The sequence below is a fragment of the Schistocerca gregaria genome, chromosome 10, assembly GCF_023897955.1.
Source record: "Schistocerca gregaria isolate iqSchGreg1 chromosome 10, iqSchGreg1.2, whole genome shotgun sequence".
NCBI lineage: Eukaryota > Metazoa > Arthropoda > Insecta > Orthoptera > Acrididae > Schistocerca > Schistocerca gregaria.
In genome coordinates, this window is record NC_064929.1 from 201532228 (window position 1) to 201551764 (window position 19537).

The following is a 19537-nucleotide window of genomic DNA, read 5'->3' on the forward strand; positions in this document are numbered from 1 at the left end:
TTTTAATCTAGTATAGACAGAATTATGTTTACGGGAAATGACTAAAGTATTGTCAGTTGAATAAAAAACGACAGTATTCAGTGTTAAACCATTTTCCAATAAAACAGACTTTAATTTATTTGAAACGGGATCTGCAGATTCGTTTACATCTTCATATAGATCAATAATTTCGTTAAATTTCCTCTTACCTTCGGAGAAGTACATTACAACTATCGGGTAATATTTTTATAGTCGTTATTTGAAACGTCTGAGCCTAATGAAAACGGAATATTTTGTTTTAATTCGCTTAATAGCTTGTATTTAACATAAGGCAGAAGCACATTATTTTACTAATGTCTCACTTTTGGTTCGGCTGTATGTTACTTCCTTTATTACAAAACAGCCTGACAACATGTGGGTATAGCTTATTATCACAATCTTGATAACTAAGAATGGTGGTGTTTTGCACCATTATAAGTCAAAGGTAACTTCGCTGTAGTAATTTTGTCGTCTTCTGCAGAAAATTGTTTTCTCTATAATTTGAGAAGAGATTAATTTTTATTTTGTGTGATAATATTTGCTTCGCGTCTTTCTCGTTGTAAACACGGCCTTGATGCCGTCATATTTAACAGTAAATTAGATATTGCATATTCTGCTCTTACACAAACACTCATCACTATCAACTAATTCTAACTACTGTTTACAATTTCCGTCTTGCAACCATTGTTCACAGAACGAACTAAGATATCGTCTCTTCATTTCACTGCTACTACTCACTGTTCTGAATTACGAAAACTAGTCTATTCACGCACGATCCGAGTGTTCGAACAGTTGCCAGTGAACTGATAACTGACAATGAAGGAATGAGCACAAAAAATGGACGCTGCCAGTTGGTATGTTAAAGCGACTTATCAGTATTTCTTTAATAATGTGCTAGCCGACTATTAAGGAGGTAACAATAAAAAGTTGTCAAAGTAAGAATTGAAATGTAGAGTTTTGTTAGAATAAGGAATTAACATTCAAACAGAATTATTCAAAATGATTAAAGAGTAAGCTCACATTCAAGCCCGTAGATTAAAGTCATTGGCCCATACATCAGGAGAATTAATGCGACATGTGCACTGCAGGTGGTATTCACAGATGTGGCAACACTACAACTACGCCATATATAAGATTGGCTGCTTTACGAGATTGGGCTCATGTAGTCAATACCAAACCATATGACATAACTCTTGAGCTGGTGCACCGTTCTTCATAATATGAGCAAGCATGCACATGCAAAGAATAGCTGTCTTTATGTTAACAAGGTAAAGACATAAAAAGACAATTTTCTTTTAATTCAATTTTTATTAAATAATGGTTAAATAAATTAACACTGTATGAGCTAAATTATTGTTTAGTTAAACGGTAATAAAATAAACCTTTCACTGTATCAATTTGTCGCCACACACAAGTGTCACTCCACAATAATGACCCACTCGAACCTTAAACATTGCAGCTGCATCAGATCCCTGCATAACCGCTTATTTGACTACTAATTACATCGTGGAAAACTGCCTCAGTGTAGGATTGTGCTGCTAGTTCGGAATCTGGGTCTCTTCGTGAACGGGTCAAAATTTTTTTCTCACTTAACTTTCTGTTTATTCTATACTAGCTGACCTGGCGAATTCTGTTCCGACTTAAAGATTTTGGACGTCAAGTTCAGATTTTTATTAGGATATAAAAATAAAAAAATCAAGTATTTTACTGATTCTTTATTCTTTATGTTTTTTGGTGCATAGCTTCCACTCTTCAATTAAGTACCTTGTGATACACAAGGCCACATGCCAAAAAAGATCTTCTTAACGAAAAAGCTTATTACCTGTACTTAAAACGGACAAATATTTTTCATATTAATTAAAATTTTAATATTGACGATCTCTGGACGATAATTAATGAACATTTAGAAACTTGTAAAGTAGGCATAATACAGAAGCATTAAAAGAAACTTAGCAAGCTTTTCTGTCTGTTTCCTAGCGAAAAGTGTACTCAGAGTACGTTTAAAAAAAGCAGTCACACTTTTTACAAAAGAATTCTGAACAAAACTAACATTCCCAGAATGAGATTTTCACTCTGCACCGGAGTGTGCGCTGATATGAAACTGCCTGGCAGATTAAAACTGTGTGCCGGACCGAGACTAGAACTCGGGACCTTTGTCTTTCGCGGGCAAGTACTCTACGAACTGAGCTACCCAAGCACGACTCACGCCTCGTGCTCACAGCTTTACTTCAGCCAGTACCTCGTCTCCTACCTTCCAAACTTTACAGAAGCTCTCCTGCGAGGAGCACTTGCCCGCGAAAGGCAAAGGTCCCGAGTTCGAGTCTCGGTCCGGCACACAGTTTTAATCTTCCAGGAAGTTTCAAAACTAACATTATTTTTACACAAAATGAAACTGTAGTGCTGGAAAATGGCTGAAGTATAATGTCTCGCCCAACTTGTCAGATAGAAATGTGATTGAAACAGTGCTTGTAGATCTTAAAGTTGGTCAAGATAGTAAAAAAAAAATAGATAATGCTTGTCAAACTGGTGTCGCTTATGACGTGGCTAACATTTTCGTGAAAAGTACAGCCTCTGTTTGTAAGGTAGCGCATAATGATATAAAATTGGTCCTTTCCATTAATAATAAACTTAAAGAAGCAGAAGCCCTAATTACTAAGTCAGACAAAGGGTGCTCTTTAGTTATTGCTTATAGCTCTGAATATATTTCCAAAACGTTAGATTTCTTTAACGTAAATAATATTTCGGAACTGTAGGAGGATCCGACTCCAGTTTTACAAAAAGAGGTCAGGACAGACATCAACAGCGCAAATTTCCTACTCAAACCATTTCAGAAGAAAATGCTCATTAACATGAACCCTCAGCGCCCAAAACTTCAGTCCCAATTTAAAATCCACAAACCTAATCATCCGATAGGCCCGATATCTAATAGCATGATTAGTGCATACCATGACCTGGCCAAATTTCTACATGAAACTCTGAGAAAATCATTCGTTTTTGTGAACAATTTTTCCGTCCCAAATAGTCACACCTTAGTCCAAAAAATAAAAGATTTATAATGCAGTTCAGACACCAAGTTAGTTTCTTTCTATATCAAAAACCTTTATACTAACGTCCCCGTACAGGAAACGCTTACAATTGTAGACAAAAATTTACGTCGGTTCGAAAAAGATATTTCGGATGAACAAATCACAGACTTCACGAATCTCATCTCAGTCATAGTCAAGTACAACTATTTCGAATTTAATGGACATTTTAATGGACGGTCTCGCTATGGGAAATCCGTTAGCTGGTATCCTTGCTGATATTTTCATAAAACCACTAAAAGAATTTTTTTTTAAATTCTTTTCCAGCTGCGTCACTAGGCATTCTCTCTTATTCCAGATACATTGATGATATTCTAATCATCTACAAAGGACCCGCTGATGGTGTTGATCGTATGTTTAACCTGTTCAATGATCTTCATGAGAAAATTTCTTCCACTATCGAATTTGAAAATGAGGTCCGTCAATTACATTTCATAGACTTGACGCTTAATATAGAAGCAAATAAAATTTCTTTCAATATTTTTCGTAAAGTAACATCTACTGACCAATCGTTCCTGCATCTTCTATTCATCCACAATCGCATCTTCTTTCATTCTGCTGTTCACCGAGCCATTTCCATCCCACTTTCGAAAGAAAACTTCAACGACGAAATCAATTTACTTAAAACAATAGCAGTTAACGAGTATAAACCTAGCATAGTAGATGATGTTCTTAAACAGAATACTGCTAAAAGACTTACTACGCTAGGCACTTCTGTTATCGAGTCTAACCAAAAAAATATTTCTCTATTCCTTTCGTGGGGTTCTCTCTTATCAGATACAAGGCATTCTTCGAAAGAAATGCGATTTGCAAAGTTGCTTTTTCTACTAATAACAATTTGAAAAAAAAACTTCATTCATAATTTACATTCTATGCGTTCCCATTTAGAAAATTCTGGTGTCTACAAAATTGTCTGCGATACTTGCTCCTCTTACTAAATAGGACAAACAGGACGTGCCTTCACTATCAGATATAAAGAACACTTGCTAAGAAAAAATGACACTAGCCACCAAAATTCGTCTTTTGCCGATCATCTTCTATTTACAGGTGATTCACCTAAAACCATCTGCGTAGACTAGATATCCTAGAAGAATTAGACATTTTCAAGCATTTTGCTCGAAATCATATCCTCATCCTTAACGAACAGCTACAGCTATGTAACAAAAATGTTTTCGACCGTATAAAGCCGTTACTCGATAGCTGACTTAGGGTCTCCTTGTGCAGGTTGCCAAAATGTTCTTTTCCTTCTAAGGTAATCCTATGCTTTTTCTTTTTCAGTTATCAAATGTTTCTTGGCTGCATTTCACGTCAATATTGCTTTCCACAAGTTGTCATTCAGTCTTATCTGTTGTTGTTGTTGTGGTCTTCAGTCCTGAGACTGGTTTGATGCAGCTCTCCATGCTACTCTATCCTGTGCAAGCTTCTTCATCTCCCAGTACCTACTGCAACCTACATCCTTCTGAATCTGCTTAGTGTAGTCATCTCTTGGTCTCCCTCTACGATTTGTACCCTCTACGCTGCCCTCCAATACGAAATTGGTGATCCCTTGATGCCTCAGAACATGTCCTACCAACCGATCCTTTCTTCTGGTCAAGTTGTGCCACAAACTTCTCTTCTCCCCAATCCGATTCAATATTTCCTCATTAGTTATGTGATCTACCCATCTAATCTTCAGCATTCTTCTGTAGTACCACATTTCGGAAGCTTCTATTCTCTTCTTGTCCAAACTATTTATCGTCCATGATTCACTTCCATACATGGCTACACTCCATACAAATACTTTCAGAAATGACTTCCTGACACTTAAATCTATACTCGATGTTAACAATTTTCTCTTCTTCAGAAGCGCTTTCCTTGCCATTGCCAGTCTACATTTTATATCCTCTCTACTTCGACCATCACCAGTTATTTTGCTCCCCAAACAGCAAAACTCCTTCACTACTTTAAGTGTCTCATTTCCTAATCTAATTCCCTCGGCATCACCTGAGTTAACTCGACTACATTCCATTATCCTCGTTTTGCTTTTGTTGATGATCATCTTATATCCTCCTTTCAAGACACTATCCATTCCATTCAACTGCTCTTCCAAGTCCTTTGCTGTCTGACAGAATTACAATGTCATCGGCGAACCTCAAAGTTTTTATTTCATCTCCATGGACTTCAATACCTACTCCGAATTTTTCTTTTGTTTCCTTCACTGCTTGCTCAATATACAGATTGAATAACATCGGGGAGAGACTACAGCCCTGTCTCACTCCCTTCCTAACCACTGCTTCCCTTTCACGTCACTCGACTCTTATAACTGCCACCTGGTTTCTGTACAAATTGTAAATAGCCTTTCGCTCCCTGTATTTTGCCACTGCCACCTTCAGAATTTGAAAGAGAGTATTCCAATCAACATTGTCAAAAGCTTTCTCTAAGTCTACAAATGCTAGAAACGTAGGTTTGGCCTTCCTTAATCTAGCTTCTAAGATAAGTCGTAGGGTCAGTATTGCCTCACGTGTTCCAACATTTCTACGGAATCCAAACTGATCTTCCCCGAGGTCAGCTTCTACTAGTTTTTCCATTCGTCTGTAAAGAATTCGCGTTAGTATTTTGCAGCTGTGACTTATTAAACTGATAGTTCGGTAATTTTCACATCTGTCAACACCTGCTTTCTTTGGGATTGGAATTATTATATTCTTATTGAAGTCTGAGGGTATTTCGCCTGTCTCATACATCTTGCTCACCAGATGGTAGAGTTTTGTCAGGACTGGCTCTCCCAAGGCCGTCAGTAGTTCCAATGGAATGTTGTCTACTCCGGGGGCCTTGTTTCGACTCACGTCTTTCACTGCTCTGTCAAACTCTTCACGCAATATCGTATCCCCCATTTCATATTCATCTACATCCTCTTCCATTTCCATAATATTGTCCTCAAGCACATCGCCCTACATTTTCATAATGATGTTTTCATGTTTTATCTTACTGTTATAAGCTTTGGTGTAGACAAATTATTATGTTGTATGCTACTATCAAACAAACATTGCTTTCCATAATGTACCAAATACTGTCTATTTATAATCATTTCTGCCTATATGTCAATGTGAAGTAGCCTAATTGTATCTGCGGCTACTAGATGTCGCGTTCGTTGTAGTGCCATGTTCATCTGGCCGCATTTGTTAATGCGGCCACCTCAGTCCGTTTTGCAACCTGTACCACGGAAGTAACGAGCAGCCCTTAGTGGCTCGCCTTCATAGTTTTCTTTATCTTAAACATCTTTGTGACTAATGCCCTGTGTCGAAACCCGGTTAATTCATTAAGAATAGTGACCGAGGGCTGTTTCTTTTTCAACTGGGAAATTGAAGTCTTTTAAACTCAAACTGCATATCGGTTGAGATCATCGGGATCCTCGGAATAACTTCCTCACCTTCGAATTTTCCTTTGAGTATCGTCGCATAAATAACATTGTTCAACAATTTACTTACCACCAAACGCGTACCGTTGCACAGTTTTGGTTGGTTTATGTATCAAATCATATTACTATGGAGCCAATTTTTAGGTGTAAATTGTGTGGTAGTAAGCCACACACATCCAAGGAGTTTAAAAATTCAGTTGGATAGTTGGTGGTTTCATCTTCATTTGCTACACAGTCAACAGATTTGAACGAATGCATTTTACCAATGATCTCATTCTGAATTATGTAGATTCGGTCATCTACATCTTTATTCTTAGCCGCTAAAATTGCTCGCTCACTCAACCATTCATTACTTTTGTAGTTAGTAATGATGTTCGGGAATACTTTGTTGATAAGTTCGTCTTTCGATGAGTCAAAGTTACAGAAATTATGAGGAAATGAAATCAATCCGCTCGATTCTTCAACAGGTACACGACCATTACCGATAGTCTGCAAATGCTCAGAGAAATCTTCAGCAGATGTATCATTAAGCAATGCAACTCCCATGTTTGTTTTCAGATGAAGTTTCTTCACATAGCGCCAAAGATTCAATGATCTGAGGTAAGCATTTATTTTGTCTGCAGCCGTTGATCTTCGAAGTACTGGCAGTGTTTGGCGGAAAGCGCCAGACAGTAAAATCATTGCTCCTCCAAAACAAATAGAGAGATTGCGTAGATCTTTCAATTTTCGGTTAAGTGCCTCTAATGCACGTTTATGCCCCATTGTGCATTCGTCCCAGATGATGATTTTGGATGCTGATAAAACTTTGGCCGTTGCTGAGTTTTTTGTAATATTACATGTTGGTTCTTCAATAGCTTGAAGATTTAAGGTTAATTTTAATGCTGAATGAGCCGTACGGCGTTCATCTAACAATGTGACTACTATTCCAGAAGAAGCAACTGCAACCGCAATGTTGGATCTCCCACGAACAGCGGCTAAAACAACTGACATGAAGAATGTCTTGCCAGTTCCACCAGGGGCATACAGGAAATATAAACCACCAATTCCATCATCAATTGTTTTCATTAATGTATCATAAACTTCCTTTAGTTGGGGGTTCAACAGGGGTATATTCCTTTCAACTACTAAATCTAATTCATGGTGATCATATTCACGTTCCCGCTCCAATTCTCGATTTAATGAGTCATTTATTTCACGATTTGGCGCTCGCATACCTAACCTGACTTACAAACTTCTGCACATGATGTAACACATGTCTTCGATCAAGAGTAAGGCCCGATTATGTATCTCCTCATTCATTTCAAGATCTTGATTTCTGGAACTTACACAAATTTGATGTTCCATAAAATGTGTTTTTGTTATACCACGTTTTATAGTGACATTTAGCTGACATTTGCGTTTTGTTATTCCATGCCATATGCGTTTTTGTTATACCACGTTTTATAGCGTTCGAACGGGATAAAATGTATCTCCACCAGTTTTCAGCCAAATCGGTCAAGCCATTCTTGAGTTATAAATAGTGTAAGTAACACGACTTTCTTTTATATATATATATATATATATATATATATATATATATATATAGATTACTGCTGCTCACTTGGACATATGATAACACAGCTTATTACTGTGTTAGCAGAAGCAGTAATAAAAGAATAAGAGCAAGCTTGCAATTGAAAATAAAAATATTATTGGCGCATTTTATACACAGCCGCGCCCGCTTGAGGGCTAGCCAGCAAATTAAAAAAAAACTGAGGGTGCATAAAATGGAATCAACAATATGTCTGTACATCCGAAACCATAGTATTAATAACATCCAGTAAACGAGACAGAGTATGAAGAGGAATCTACAATTCAACTGTACACACAATTAATGAACCATGCTGTGGAAATCTGATATGTCATAAAATGTAATCAACAACTCAGCAATACAACCAAAATCACACCTTGAATTGGTGATGCCAAGAAACCCCATATTCAGCAATTCTGCCGTGAACATCACTAAGCAGTCACACCGAGTAAACCTGAGTGTGTATAAAATGGAATTATCAGCTCGGTAGGGCAACCGAAAGCACACTATTAATCAACTGTGCAAGGAAACCTGTGAGTGCATAAAATGGAATCAACAATTCAGCTGTTCATTCGAAAGCACACCATTAACCAATCACGCTCAAAAAACCTGACAGTGCGTTAAGTGCACTGACCCAATACCATACTGCCAATCAGTCACTCTTAAAAGAACTGAAAGCGCCGAGAATGAAATCAGCTAGTCCAGACAACGCTACTAATCTATCACCCTGACAAAACCACAGGAAGCATATAATGGGATCAAAAATGTGGTTGCTCACCCAAACAAACATCATTAAACAACCGTACTGAGAGAACCTCAGAGTGTGTGAAATGGAATCGAGAGCTTGACTGATCACTGCAAAGTACGGCAGTAATCAATCACGCCAAGAAAACATGAGAGATCACGAAATGAGTTCAAAAATTTGGCTGTACATATCGTTAATCTATCACCCTGAGAGTAGCACTCCAGCTGCACAGAAGAGACCAGCGACTAGCAACAGCAGCAGTTGTGTGTGTTTGTACACAGCGTTTTATCACGAGCTTCTGTCAGGAAGTGAATATTATCTGTGTGCTTACCTACAGTCATTAGTGTTTACTTACTTTTTAAGAGGGTACTCTTTTTTGTGTAAGTGCATTAACTTCTGTGTGAGCTGACTTTACAGTGTAAAGTAACTGTTTATATGGAACGAACATTAATAAAACCGACAAACTGCAGGGACGCATTCCTGATTGGAAACAAAGGAAAAAAGGTCCTATGAACACGTGTCCGGAAATGTACAGGGTGTCGGAAAAGTCTTACCCTAATTACATAAATTGGTAACTCAGGCTAGGAGTAAGATAAAAATATGAAACTGGTGTCTAATTGTTTACAAACTATCAAAGTTTTTTCACACAACAGTAAACTTCCACATGAGCACCCTTGGTAGCACTAGCACATCTAGGCGATATTCAATTTCCGTCCACACATTAGCCAACATCACTGGAGGGATCGATTCAACGGCTGTGGTTATCCGTTGCCGCAGGGTTTCAAGATCTGGTACACATGTTCGGTAGACCTCGTCCTTGACATAATCCCATAAAAAGAAGTCAATGGGGTTACGTCAGGAGAGCGTGGAGGCCAAACCGTTGGCCCATCACGACCAATCTATCGCCCAGGAAAGGTCATATCGAGATAGGCACGGACGTCCAAACCCCAATGAGGCGGTGCACCGTCTTGCTGAAACAAGACATCAGGGTGATACTGAAGCAGCTGATGAACTGCATACAGTTGCGACATGTCCAGATACACTGCAGATGTGATGGTAGCCTCAGCAAAGAAGAATGGCCCGATAATTCGATCGTGCAATAGTGCACATCAAACATTCACCTTTGGGCTGTCTCTGGTGCACTCCATGACCTCCCCAGGGGGTTGGGAGCCCCAAATGCGCACATTATGGCGGTTCACTACCCCACTGACAAAAACGGTCGCTTCGTTGGAAAAGGCAATTCGACTGAGAACCATCATCGTCCTCAATACGTGATAGCATTTTGACCGCAAAGTCACATCGACGTGTACTGTCTTTGGGCAACAAGACCTGAACGATGTGGAAGTTTACTGATGCGTGAAAAAACTTTGATAGATTGTAAACAATTCGACACAAGTTTCATATTTGTATCTTACTTCTAGCCTGAGTTATCAATATATGTAATCAGGGAAAGACTTTTCGGATACCCTATATTGTAGCCATGGTAGATGGTGCTGACGAATGGAAGTTCCTCTGACCACGTGCCGGTGTTCCTTATGAGTTGCTTGCTGTGTGATTGACGCAGCATAATGCAAGCAGCAGAATGGTCTGGTACTCGTGTCGGGAACAAGCCGAGATGGTGTCTGTGTACGACCAAGAAGATGGAAATCATCGAGAGGCAGCACAGCTATAGCAACACAAGTACCCACAGACACCACGTCACAGAACATTGCAAGCCCTTTTTGGACGTTTGTGTGAATATGGGTGGTCTCAAGACAGACGAACGTGTAGGGAGGCTATGGACTCCGCGTGTACCAGTTTTGGAGGACCACATTCTACAAGATACTGAGACGAAGCCTAGTACAAGCTCCACGCAAGTGGCCTATCAACGTGGCACAAGCCACAGCACGATTATGTGTATCCTGCGTGACAACCGCCACTATGGCAGCCCGTGAAACATCTATTGTCACATGGGTGCTTTGCAGCTCTGTACTGTGTTCTGGCACGATTTGTTGTCGCCAGGTGCAGACTGTCCACTGCTGGACACATGACAGGACATTTTTTACTCGATTTCCAGTCGCGAATCAGACCCTGCAGTTTGTCGGTTTCATTAAAGTTCACCTTGCACAGCTGTTTCCATTGTTGTTGTTGTTGTTGTTGTTGTTGTGGTCTTCAGGCCTAAAACTGGTTTGATGCAGCTCTCCATGCTACTCTATCCCGTGCAAGCTTCTTTATCTCCCACTACTTACTGCAACCTACATCTTTCTGAATCTGCTTAGTGTATTCATCTCTTGGTCTTCCTCTACGATTTTTACCCTCCACGCTGCCCTCCAATGCTAAATTTGTGATCCCCTGATGCCTCAGAATATGTCCTACCAACCGGTTCCTTCTTCTTGTCAAGTTGTGCCACAAACTCCTCTTCTCCCCAGTTCTACTCAACACCTCAACATTAGTTGTGTGATCTACCCATCTAATCTTCAGCATTCTTCTGTAGCACCACATTTCGAAAGCTTCTATTCTCTTCTTGTCCAAACTATCGATCGTTCACGTTTCACTTCCATACAAGGCTACACTCCATACGAATACTTTCAGAAACGACTTCCTGACACTTAAATCTATGCTTGATGTTAACAAATTTCTCTTCTTCAGAAACGCTGTTCTTGCCATTGCCAATCTACATTTTATATCCTCTCTACTTCGACCATCATCAGTTATCATTTCCTAATCTAATTTCCTCAGCATCACCCGACTTAATTCGACTACAGTCCATTATCCTCGTTTTGCTTTTGTTGATGTTCATCTTATACCCTCCTTTCAAGACACTGTCCATTCCGTTCAACTGCTCTGCCAAGTCCTTTGCTGTGTCTGACAGAATCACGATGTCCTCGGCGAACCTCAAAGTTTTTATTTCTCCTCCATGGATTTTAATACCTATTCCGAATTTTTCTTTTGTTTCCTTTACTGCTTGCTCAATATACAGATTGAATAACATCGGGGATAGGTTACAACCCTGTCTCACTCCCTTCGCAACCACTGCTTCCCTTTCATGCCCCTCGACTCTTATAAATGCCATCTGGTTTCTGTACAAATTGTAAATAGCCTTTCGCTCCCTGTATTTTACCCCTGCCACCATTAGAATTTGAAAGAAGGTATTCCAGTCAACATTGTCAAAAGCTTTCTCTAAGTCTACAAATGCTAGAATGCAGGTTTGCCTTTCCTTAATCTTTCTTCTAAGATAAGTCGTAAGGTCAGTATTGCCTCACGTGTTCCAACATTTCTACGGAATCCAAACTGATCTTCCCCGAGGTCAGCTTCTACCAGTTTTTCCATTCGTCTGTAAAGAATAATAGTTACTATTTTGCAGCTGTGGCTTATTAAACTGATAGTTCGGTAATTTTCACATCTGTCGACACCTGCCTTCTTTGGGATTGGAATTATTATATTCTTCTTGAAGTCTGAGGGTATTTCGCCTGTCTCATACGTCTTGCTCACCAGATGGTAGAGTTTTGTCAGGACTGGCTCTCCCAAGGCCGTCAGTAGTTCTAATGGAATGTTGCCTACTCCGGGGACCTTGTTTCGACTCAGGTTTTTCAGTGCTCTGTCAAACTCTTCACGCAGTATCGTATCTCCTATCCTTTAAGCAACCTATAAGCGACGGGTGGGCAGTATCCCACAAATAGGGTCAATGCTAGTTTCATGCAGACTCAAGCAGAACTGGGCACTCTCTGGGAACAACTGAATGCCATATTGGTCACGATCAACAGGCTTTAGGCTACTGCTCATAGCTGCCACGTAACAGGGAGATCAGTGTTGAAAGCTGCAACAACTTTGGTGCCCCTGGAATCCCCTGAAAATCTTGTTGTCATTGTGTATTCTGAAGTGCAGCAACTGGACAGTCTGTCTCTCACGAGGGCGAGACAGAGGCGAGCTCGCTTGGCCCAGGATGCAGGTCGAAGCTGTTTGCATGGCTGTTCCATTAAGCCTTACCAACAGGCCGCTTTTCCTTTCCAGATAAATTATAATAGATTCAATTTTGAAATCTGTCGTGTCCAAAATCAGCCATTGGTATTCCTATTACTTTTAAGGAAGTTTTAATATAATAGTCACATGTGTCAAAATAACTATTTCGTTTTATAGTATTAATTCCTATAAAACCAAGTAGGTACATAAACAAAGAATTAAGATGGTAATAATAATATCATCATCATCATCATCATCACAACCATCACCTTCACTTCCAGGAATTACGCTAACTACTTGTTCCATCTCCAAAGGTTATTGTTGTCCCATCTCACTTTGAGCCCACCAGGCTTTTTCCACTTGTTTCCATATTTCTTTATTGCATCAAAGCCACAGGGCCTTGTGGAATTCCTATCAGATTCTGTATCCAATTTGAGTCTTAGTTAGCCTCTCTGTTAACTGTAATCCATCGTAGATTCCTTGAACAAAATGCTGGAAGAAAGCTGAGGTCACACCTGTCTACAAGATGGGTAGCAAAAATGATTCACAAAACTACTATTCAGTATCTGATACCCATTTGTTGTAGAAGCTTAGAACATATTCTGAGGTCAAACATAATTAGGTATCTCATACAGAATGATCTACATGCCGCCGGCCGCGGTGGTCTCGCGGTTCTAGGCGCTTAGTCCGGAACCGCGCGACTGCTACAGTCGCAGGTTCGAATCCTGCCTCGGGCATGGATGTGTGTGATGTCCTTAGGTTAGTTAGGTTTAATTAGTTCTAAGTTCTAGGGGACTGATGACCACAGATGTTAAGTCCCACAGTGCTCAGAGCCATTTGAACCACTTTGACCTACATGCCAACCAGCATGGATTTCAAAAACACAGATATGTGAAATCCATTTCACCCTTTTCTCACATGACACCCTAAAAACTCTGGATTGAGGCAGTCAAGTAAATGCAGTATTTCTCGATTTCCAAAAAGTATTTGACTCGGTACCACACCTACCCTATTATCAAAAACACAACCATACCGTCTATCAGACGAAACTTGTGACTGGATTGAGGATTTCTCGGTAGGAAGGCCCCAGCATTTATCTTGGATGGAGGGTCATCGTCAGATGCAGGCGTAATTTTGGGTGTGCCGCAAGGAAGTTTGTTGGGATCCTTGCTGTTCACATAGCATATTAATCTTGCAGTCAATAGTAATCTTAGACTTTTTGCAGGCGATGCAGTTACCTACAGCGAAGTACAGTCTGAACGAAGTTCTATATATTCAGTCACATCCTGATAAGATTTCAAATTGGTGCAAATATTTGAAACTTGCTGTAAATGTTCAGAAATGTAAAACTGTGCACTTCACGAAACGAAAAAACATAGTATCCTACGAATACAATATCAGTTAGTCACAGCTGTAACCTGTAAAATCACGTAAACACCTGGGTGTAACACTCAGTAGGGACTATTACAAAGGCACAGTCATGCGTGAATTAAGTGTTAGACTTTGGTTTATCAGTAGAATACTACCGAAATGCAGTCAGTCTGCATAGAACATATTACTTGTGTGGTCTAGCCTGGAATACTGCTCAAGTGTCTGGAACCTGTAGCAAATAGGACTAACAGGCGGTATTGAACAGATACAGAGAAGGGCAGCACAAATGGTCACAGATTTGCTTGACCCAGGGGAGAGTGTCACAGACATGCTAAAACAACTGAAGGTAGACAAACTATCCTGAAACAGTCCACTAACGAAGTTTCAGTAATGTCTTTAAATGGTGACTCTAGGAATATACTACAACCCGCTAGCTATTGCTCGCACGGAGGTCGTCAGAAAAAGATTAAGTTAATCACAGCACAACTAGAGACATTTAAACAATTATTCTTCCAGCAAAAACTCCTAATAACTGGTACAGTTAGATGTACCTTCTGCCATACCCTTCACAACGGTTCACAGAGTATAGACGTAGATGGTTTATGGCTTTGATATTCAGTTATTTTCTAATTATTCATTCCTAATACTGTCTTGGCACGTCCAGTCTTTCATATCTTATACTGCTAGGCTACTGGCAGGTCTAACCTAGGCAGAAAAGTCTCAGCAGTGGAGCCAGACAGTGGGCCTCACAACCATCATTATTTCCCTTCCCTACCTATTCCGTATTTTCCCCGCTTTCCCTCTGGTGACTTTGGGCACAGCAGTGACGGAGACGAAGATCGTCAAGATGGCAAGGGGACCTCGATGAGCTAAGGGAGGAAACCCCTATAGAAAATCAGAGCTGGGTGGGCTCTGTAGGTGAAGCGAAGCCAACCGTCCTAGAAGACAAATCCTGCGGGCTCAGAGGCAGTGAAGTGGCTCCCCCACTACTGGGCTAATCCTGTGCAGGGGACACTGTGATCAGCGGCAATTTTCGAGGAAAAACAAATCTGGACAGATCTTAAGGAAATGCTTGAAATAAAAATTATTATTATTATCTGTCAACTCTCAAAAATCATATTCCTTTCAGGTGCTTTGTAGCAAGAGCTTTTGTGGGAGCAATTGTTGTGAAACAGCTGCAAGCGTTGCGAAAAGTGACTGAGGAAGTAGAGCAGAACGGTGTACCAGCAGGTAGTTATACAATTTCTGCTATTATTTGACGAAGAAGATGGTTATAAATGGGAGTATTTCTGAAATCAGGTCTTGAAATCAATTCAAAAATCACCTGTCTCACACGTAGTATACAAATATTTATTGATCAACAATTGTCACGTCCATCAATCTAAAAAGATACGTAAAAGTTATGTTTTCGTTTCCTGCTCTGGCAACACATTCCTTATTTTGGAGTAAACTGCAAGCACAGTTAAAATCTCTTTAAATTCAGTAGTCAAGAACAGTGAAAGTAGCAGCATTATACGCATCGCTCAGTCAAGTGGATGGGTAGCGTGGATGGGGAGCAACAGATCCCATACTTTACGCAGAGGTGAAAAAACCCACAGGTGAGGATAGCACTTTGGTATCTCTTTGTTCTGAACAATGAATCACAATTCAAAACTAACACTTATAAATATAATACTAGAAGAGTATGATGAGGCTATATTTATGCAGTTTTCAAGTGTTGCAGATGGCGATACAGCCGCAAACAATACATCAACTACTCCTGTTACATTTCGTACCTTTGACAATGCATATCTTTCCAATGTCTCCATGTCTGGAGACCCATATCTTTTCTGTCATGTAATTTACTATCTCTTATTCTAAAAACTTTCAAAAAACTGTCTAATGTTCAAACTTAAGAAGATGTAATTATATATTGATGTATTTGTTCAACATAAACATTATACATGATTAAGCATCGATCTCAATCATACTCTGTGAACTGTCCATAATAAATGTATTTTTTGGTTTATGTTTAGAATGCAGCTAATAGAAGCAGATGGTGAAATGCGATGGAGAGAAGTTGAAATGTAACTCTCATTTAATGTACTATCGTGGAATATATTGTTAATGTTCCATGAAGTGAAAAGAAAGCGTCTCGTGCTTTCTTTTCTTTCTTCTTTTAAGTGGACAGTATATGACATAGTAGCGTGATGTGGTATTTCATTTTAAGTACGTTACCTTTTATACTAATAACTCACAGATGGATTTATAGAATGAAGGAATTATGCCACAATACTGTCTGCAAGAACAAGGTTAACATATTGTCTTCAAACGCTTACAAACCTCTCATCAACATCATATCCCGTTTGTTCCTTTTAGAACAGCGAACTACAACAACATCAATTACGACTATTACTACTACTATAGACATGGAACAGAAAGATGAGTATTGTTTTCGCTAATGACGTTTCGTAACGAACAGTGTTAGCAGAAAAATGTTTACGTTCCTTGTTCTGCAGTTAACTTTGATCAGTTATATGTATGGAACTTTCCCATAGAATTATTTAGCAAAATTTCAACTACAGACAGGACGGGTTCCCATACTCAACCATGACAGTGAGATATTCCGACATAAAACTCGTTCTTATCCAGTGATGTGAAGAACCTGAGAAATAAAAAAATAATTTCAATCTCGAGCCCAAATCATAGCTGCATTACACCTCCTATTTAAAAAACGGTAGGTTCATAAAATCATGTAAATGATCAGTATGTTGTCCCATTGTTCACTGAGATACTGTGTTAAAATCGTGAACTGATTCGTTCCACGTCATACTGAGACAGTGAATCTATGACGCATGGAGCATGCAAACAACATACCTGCCAACTCTCCCTGTTTAGGGAAGTCCCCCGATTTTTCACTTTGTCTTTCGCCTTCCGATTTTTGCATTGTTTCTCCTGATCTTTAGTTACTCATGGCCAACCGGAACACATTTGATTTGAAAACTCGCCATTTTAGTGTTTGTAGCCAAGTCCTTTTTTCGTTAGTCGTTGTCAATCGTGAATCGACATGTGCATCGAAGTTTACAGGAATCAAGATGTCACGCGCGACCTATATGTCGATTATTTCTCCTGCTTCCCGCGCATTTTGTTGAATGTATACTCGTATCGTTGTCTGGTGTCTCCGTCAAGACCACCTACAATAAATGTATTGTAGGTGGTCTTGTCTCCGTTGTGCTCTGATTTAACTTATTTTTCTGTGTTTGCATTTTGTTCAAGCGAAGACGATTATTATTCAACTGTTTTCGTTATGACAAAAAAAAATAGTTCAGTTTTCTTGAAGAAGTATTCCGAACAACAACGGTGCCTCATCCAGAGGAGGGAAGGTTCGGTTTTTGCCTATTGTACTGTTTGCTGATGTCACATTTCTATATTGCATAGTGGGGATAGTTTTATTCCAAAACATGCGAAAGCAAAAAGCGTCGTGAAAGATTACGTATGACAGGTGATCAATGCTGAATGCCTATTCAAATCGTCTACTATAGAACTCAATTAGTTAATTAACTGCGGTGACAATTCGAGTCAGATGTTCAAGATAATGTTCCGAGATAGCGATATAGAAAAAAATACATTTGCGCGAGAACTAAAACTGCAAACTGTACACCACTTTCCCTACTCTTAGACTTTTACTACATGATGCCATGGACTAATTATAATCCCAATTTTCTGCACTACAAATATATGATTTACCGGTTGAAATCTTAATGAAAGCAAGATTTGATATCCAAAGGCACATGATAAATTAAAAACTACTAATGAGGGCTTAAAATTTGAAATTACTTCCTGCTATGTTAGGTATTTTAAGAGTCCGTTAGAGTACTGCTGAATAAAAGAGAATATTCAGTCTTGTGAATAAAACAAGAGCACAGTTTAGATATCTGCTTGGTGATGTAAACATGGAGAGATTGCTGACAGTAAAATCAAGAATGCAGGGCAACTGTTTGAGCAAGCCTTAAACAAAATTCTGAGAAGATAAAATCTTAAATATTTACTGCCTGAAATAATTTAAAATGCTATGTACTGTTTGGTGAAAAATTAATTATACCTATGTGCTATTATCTTTTCTTCTCCTTCACCATGTGTTTGAGATTTAATGAAGGAATGGAATGGATAATACATTTCTTAAATAAGTGGAACGTTACTTTGTATTATCCCAAAACATTTTAAGAGTGAACTATTTTATTTGATAATTGCTTTAGTTTATTAGTACATACCCATCATCATTCAGTTACTGCACTAAGTTTCCTATTGCAGAAGGAGCTTCTACTTCATCTGAAAGAATATAGTTACTATACATGTTCTTAAGATTGTTCCTGTATTACTTGATGTTTAAATATAAATGAACACTAATGGACTACATAGTTAGAGTTAAATGTAATTATAATTCTAGATATTTCTTTAATGACACAGTTTTTCTGAATATGTGCAGTACCAGTTAACTTAATGCTGACATATGAGTTTTGAAATATTATGAGAATAAAGTAGATACCACACCTGAAAATTAAAATAGAAGCAGTTTTGGTAAATTTCACATTACAGCTTATAGCCAGTCAGTGAGTCAATGGTTACAATTTTCATGTGTGTCATGAAACAATATGATAGACATTGTTTTACAGAAATCTTAATTTTTTTCTTCATAACTAAAAATCACCCCAATCGCACTGATTATGTGGGCTAAGCTACAAATAAGGTGTATGGAATCCATTTGTTCTATACTTTTAGTGTTTTAATTTGCATTCTGTGATTGCTAAATTTGTATGGGAACTGAATGTACAGGGTGTTTCACACTTGATGTTACACACTTCTAGAGGTTGTAGGGACTTACTAGATTAAGTTTAACATAGGAACTAATGTCCGAAAATGTTATCCAATCTCGCTACGGAGTGTAAAAGTTATGTGCGCTGGCGCCTGTAAATGTATGAACATACAGGGTGATTATGTTACAAACTTTATAGGATGATGGAGAAGGATCAATGTATCAATTTGAGATAAGGTCCCCTGTATCAGAAACGAATGACTCAAATGTTATAAGCAAAAGCCGTTCTGATACCTCTGACAGCAGAATACATGACCCAGTACAGTTGTGGCAAAGACTGTAGGGTATGCAACTTTCATAGGCGGTAATTCTACCAAAACAAGAAAAAAATGTCCAGTAAACATGGACTCTAAAATGCATACCTGAGGAGCTAAGAGCACTTGTTCGTCTTTGCTACTGTGAAACACATCTCCTCTATTGAGCAAGTGCTCATAACTCTTAAGGCATGCATTTTAGAGCCCATCTTTACTGGACATTACTTTACGATCTTAGCAACAACAACACAAGTGCGTGTATTTCACAGTCAGAGGTATAAGAATGGTTTTCACTTATAACTGTTGATTCG